Raw genomic sequence first — 6,196 nt, 5'->3', positions numbered from 1 at the left:
CAAGGGTTGACTTCCCCTCGCTGTTAGTCCACCCACCTTTGGTATGTCTTTTAAGCTGCAGTGAAAGGAAGGGTGGGGGAAGGAGAAGAGCAGGGAGAGGTTCTGGTGCCCCCGGGGCCCGGGGTCTCGGCCTCTGTCTTGGAAGGTCCCCTTTCGACGTGGCGGGTGGTGGAGTGTCAGGGACCCAGCTGGCTGACTGCATTTCCCGAGTCCTTGTGGGAAGGTCCAGGACATTGTTTTACTTGGGTAGAGCTTGGCCTTTCTGGAAAGTCAAGTTTATTTTCAAATGGACTAGTTCCCTGAAGTTTCAGGTGAAATCCTAGAGTTTTTTTTTGGTACTTGGGGTGACCCTAGGCTCCCAGACCCCAGGTTAGTGAATAGAATTTCCAGTTTGCTGTGTCCCAGGAGGTCTGCTCCCCAGTCATTTACAAATCACCTAAAATAATGTGGAAACTAAAGGTAGAGTCAGTGAATCAGAGGCAGGACTGGGGTAGCATCAGGGTGTAGGTGGAATTTGTGGGGCCGGGAGGTGAGCACTGTCTGGACAGACGGAGAAGGTGACAGAGGACAGGTTGCTGATTTTACAAAACCACCACCACAGAATTTGTGAATGTCAGTGAGTCAGTGGTTGCCTGGCCTTTTGACTTCACAGGCCAAAAAGAATCCAGAAAGTATTTTGGGGACCAGCATAGGGTTTTACTCCCCAACAGCAGGGTGGACTGCAGCTCCTCACCAGTTGGGACCGGCCCTGTGCCCCCTTCCTGGCTCTGATGCTCTGCTTCTCGGGACACATCTTCCCCTCCACGCACTGTTTTCTCCTGAGTCCTAGGAGAGCCTTCCCACCAAAGCAGGTGAGCCATTACATTTTTCTGATCCAGTGTCATATTTGCACAGTGGTGGCAATCTTCGTCCTGCTTACTTTGTGGGATGGTCATAACAAGATTTAAGTGGCTTTGAAAGCATAAATAAAATTCACTGCTGGTGAGCGACCCCTAGTGGCTGAGTCACAAGCGACAGCCGACTTCCTCAGTCCTTACTGAGAGATCCCTGGGTCCTGGATGTCACCCTCAGCCCTGTGGATACAGGCAAGGACCTCCTGTCCCAGGAGGTCCCAAGTGTGGGACAGTTTTACCACCTTTCTGAGCGGTGGCTGCTGTTTGTAATGGGTGGAGGGAGGCCTTGAGTGTCCCTGCGGACTCTGCTCTACAGCTCCAGTTCTCCCATAGAGTTTGGTCCCAGCCCTACCCACACAGCATCATCTCCCACTCTTCACGGCAGAATGAGCACTTTCAGACTCAGAAGGTATGTTGGCCAGATGGTCCAGCCTTACCCAGTTCCTGGCAGTTGGACATCCAGTCCCCGACAAACTCACCACCTCATGGGACAGCCATTCTATTGCTGGCGGTCCTCTCTGGTCACTTCTGCAGACCCCAGCCCAGGGCTGCCCTCATCTCTGGCCTCCCTCGCCTGAGATGCCCCGCCCTGCCTTCACCTGGTGAACATCTCTCTGTTCTCCAGCGTCCCCTGCTTTCCCAGCCCGCCTCACTGCTCTGCATTTGTCTCCCTATGTGGACAGTGATACCCTGAAAGCGGGACCGTGCTGTGTCTTTCCCTAGGTCGGAATTTGGCATATAATCAGCGCCTAATATTTGCTGAGTGAGTGGCATCTTTCATTGTTGGAGTGGATTTTGTTTTTTCCTGAAAGCCATCTGCCCTGGCCCTTCTGTGCACCGCTTCCGGTCCTGCCCCTCGAGGCTGTGTCTTCCCAAGAAAGACCTATGCGGGCGTCCCACCTCCTCAGCCGGGAACAGGAGGGGTGGTACAGAGAGCCAGCACTCTGGAGGTTCCGAGCCAGAAAAGGCACTTTAGGGACAGCAGGCAGACTGCTTCATGTAAGAAATAGGGCATGAAATGGGTCTGGAAGCAGGTGGCATGCGGACAGGGTGGGGGCCAGAGAGGAGCATGCCAGGTGGGAAGAAATAGGATGCACTCAAATGAGTCACCCAACTGGTTCTGATCCCAGCTCTGCCACTATTGGTGGGACCCCTCTCTATCTCCTAATGAGGAGGTCTCAGATCAGGTGTCTTGAAATTCCACCCAGCTCAAATATTCTGCGACTCCTGAGTGGTCAGACTGTCTATCAACTCAGCCAGAGAGGAGCTGATGACTGGGGGGGATCGTAGAGTTTTAGCAAGTGATGGACTTTGCCAATGAGGGCAAAGAGAATTAGTTACAGAAGCACCTGTCACATAGCTTGGGCCCACAACCACCATCTCCAAGGCGTCCTGAGCCTTTGCCAAATCCACACATCAAGTGACAACTTGATTCTCACACTTGGATCCCTGAAAGCTAGTTGGCACTGGATGTCTGAGCTGCAGTCCTTAAATCTGTCCCCTCGCCATTGACGGAAGGAATCTGTGCTCTATTAAAAGCATCCTTTAAAAACCAGAGAATGCTAAATGTGTTTAAAATCTAAAAATCAACCAGAAAATGTATGTTATCTTCTTGAAAGTTGTCATCTTTACATAGATCTGTGGTGTTGGGCACCAGCTGGGAACAGAAGTCTTAAAATATTGCGAGCAAGGCCATCTTTGCAGAAGGAAAGTCCCCCAACAGCCAACAAGACTCTCTTCTGCAGTCTTTTGCATCCTCAGAAAACTTCAGAGAATTGGCTAAAATCTCTCCCTCCCCTATTTTTCCTGTCCTTCATTTCTTCCCTTTATAACCCATAGTACATGTCATTTCCAGAAATTTTTTTTTACTCAAATATAGTTGATAACTTAGAGCCCATCTCTGCTCAAGAACCGCTGGCTCTTTGTGCCTCTGTGCCCCACTCAGGCTGTTCCCTCTGCCTGGATTGCTGCTCCCCAGCTGAGCCCTGATTTAAGCTTGAAGCTCAGCACAGCCATGGTCTGAACCCCCGGATGTCTCCTCCCCACTGCTGCGCCTCTCCTAACATGCCCCGGGCCCAGCGACCACCTGCTTCTTGAGGTTAAGACTATGTCTCTTTCACTTTCCCTGGTGTTAGGAAGTTAGCTCAGGTGAGAGGGTCAGTGACGTGTGGATGGTCGGAATGTTTCCACTGTTCACTGAGCTCAGCCTCCCCTGGTCTCCTCAAGTCTCAGACTGCGCACACACAGCATCTGTGACTTGCCACGTGGGCCCTCTCTGGCCGGGCCACACTGCTCACCCCGAGGCCCTGACCTTCACACCTCATGCTCTTTTCCCCAATCTTGGTGGATCATTTTGCCCTCCTGGAAAGCCTTCCTGGCCATTTCTAAGTGTTGCCAATTCATGTCCACCACCTGCCTCATATTGGCCTCAAAACTCAACCTCCACAAGGCCATCATAGTGAATTTAGCTCGCTGACACTGAACTGTCGTCCTGTGCAGACCCAGGCATCCACACTTACCGAAGACATCAGGAGGGCTGCCATGGTGGCAGAAGGCCTGATTTTCAGTGGCTGGTGGCTACTTCTCTCCTGGGTCCCTCCCACACTTGGGGCTTTCCAGAGAAAGGGAAGGCTGGAAACTTCCTTAGCCCAGAGAGTGAGTGACTGGGGTGTCCCCACTCTCACCATGAGACAAGATGTGACAAGTACCTTTCTCCTTAGAATAGAATGTGCCAGGAGTCAGAACCGCGAATTCTGAAAGAGTAATAACTCCCTATAATAGGATATTGGTTTCCACTCGTTAAGAAAACACTTGGTACCCGTTTTCAAGACTTCTTTCCAAAGTATACATTTTCAGCCCCAAGTAGACTCATTCATCACTCTGTCCCCATCCTGTGTTTAGCAGGCGCTCCATTCCTATCAGGTAATCAATAAATGCTCGTTACCTAACTAAAGGCAAATTAAATGCTAAACAGCACGAATGACAAGCTGTTGCAAGAGCCTGGCTCTCAGCAAGGAGAACTACTTGTGGTTGTCAGGGGTTAGTTAGTTGCCCGGGTGTCCCAGACATGCGACTGGTACTTTATTACTGCTCCTTTGTTCCGGAGGTGGCGGAGAGGGCGGCATTCTTCTCAGATTGCTGCAAGATAATGTTTGGAGGGCAGGATTCATTAAAATTCTAAACACCAGTATCCTACTCCATGGAATCGTGTTCAGGGGTAAGATAAGGAATTTTGATTCCTATTTTCGTGGAAGGAGACAACCGATAACAAATAAGGGAAATGAAGAGCTTCCTAGCCCACTGGCGCCCTAAAGGGGACAGACCCGCAGGACGTGCTGCTCCGAGCCCGCGTCTGGTCTCTCCACGGATGACCCTGAAATCGGCAGGAAAATGGCTCTCTGTTTACAAACAATAATCAGTTATTTGTAGTGATAAAGTTTAAAATGTGCAACTTAGGTTCTGGCTGATTGAACTAAAACGAGCAGCTGCATCATCTGTCAAGGTAAATGTCCATGAGAGAAAGCATCTATTTTAGTAAAGAAAAAATAACTGCGGTGGCTTTTCCAAAAGAGTGACTTACACCTCATTTATTTTAATTTAATTTAATTTTTGTCTAAGGACAGCTCAGGAGAGTCCAGCCCCCATCTTGTGAGGCCACCAGAAGGATGGCAGTCAGAGAAATCTCTCCTAGCAGATTCCCCAGGGACGCTCTCCACCTCCCTGTAGAGGCGTCTGTATCCTTGTCATGTGCTCGCTCTTCCCGTCTTTATTAACAGACAAGGTAGAAACCAGCACTTGACTTCTGCGGGGTTAATCAGTTCCTGCTGCTTATTTCTCCACGTGAAGGCATCGCTTCCACTTACAACATCATTACTGATTACCGCGAGATAAGTGCAGGCTTGATCTTATAGCCTAGTCTCCGAGGGGTACTGGATCGCAGTGAAAACGTGGCCATGAGTACTCAGAACCCCGGGGACAGACACAGCTCCCTAGGACCCCTGAGTTTCTCCTTACTGAGGAAACGAGCTGTCTGCTGGATGTCATGGGTGTATAACAATTACTTCCCCCCCTCTCCCCGTGGTGTGCATCTCCAGACTGTCATCAAAGGTTCTGAGCAGCAGATTCTCTTGGGCAGTGAGTGTTACTGGTTTTTCCAGCAGTGCTGAATGGTATCCTGGACAAGGTAATGGATTCACCCCTGTTAACGTAGACCCACTATAGGGCATCTAAGAAGGCGTCAGTGTTCTTTGGAAGTGTGGTCAAGGAGGACAGCGATCTCCTACCACCTCCTCCACGGAGCCACTGTCACATTACAGAACTCTGGTCTGACCAGTGATCAAGCCTAATCTAATAGACTTTATGGGCTTTTATGGGGACAATAAAAAAAGTGAGGTGACTTTAGAGTCTTGTTTAAAAAAAAAAAAACTAAATTAACTCTTCATATGGAAGTGAAAAATTTCCAGGATCTGGGAAAACACTTTGGAGTGAAGTTGCTCTTAAGGAGATTGGTGGGGGTGTGGGATGGGGCTATGTGGATGGCTGAAGTCTGAGTGATCTTTGATACATACCAGTGGAAGTGTCAAAGCTGGCAACAAGTGTAAGAGGACCATGTAGGTCAGAGTGAGAGGGACTCTAATGCCCAAAGGCCACACAGAGGGGGCAATTACCAGGAGGCCTGAGAATGGAGCAATTGGTGATTTAGTGGGAGCCCCGGGGCTGTACGATATTACAGTAGCTGGTAAGAGTGAGTTTCAGGTAGGAAGCAGTGATTAACTGGGTTGACTGCCATTGAGAGATCAAGTAAGGTCAACTACAGAAATATTTATGAAAGTTGACCAGATATCAGGGAATAGAGCCACACCTCTGGTAAGACTGGTCAAGAGTGAACAGTAACTGAAAGAGAGACAGCGTGTGTAGATAACTCTACTGGGAAGTGGGTTAAAGGGGAGCAGAGGAATAGCATGGAAACTAGAAAGGCGTCTTTTTTTGTTAAAGATGTGAAATACCAGAGCATAATGCAAGAGGGAAGGAGGGAGTGAAAGAGAGACAGAGATAGAGTGAATGAATGAGTGAATGAATGAGATTGTTGGCTATTATGAAAGAGGCAAAAGCCCAAGCCCTTGTGGTCTCAGGACTAACCCTCAGGATCCATCTACACCCTTGAAAAGTACTGAGGATCCCAAAAGCTTTTGTTTTTGTGAGCTGTATCTATCACTATTTACCATACTAGACAATAAAACTGATAATTTAAATATTTGTTTACTAATTCATTTAAAATAACAACAAACCCATTATATATTAAC

Source organism: Camelus ferus, chromosome 12, assembly GCF_009834535.1.
Source record: "Camelus ferus isolate YT-003-E chromosome 12, BCGSAC_Cfer_1.0, whole genome shotgun sequence".
Classification (NCBI taxonomy): Eukaryota; Metazoa; Chordata; class Mammalia; order Artiodactyla; family Camelidae; genus Camelus; species Camelus ferus.
The sequence above is the reverse complement of the archived record's forward strand: the minus strand, read 5'-3'. Positions refer to the sequence as shown.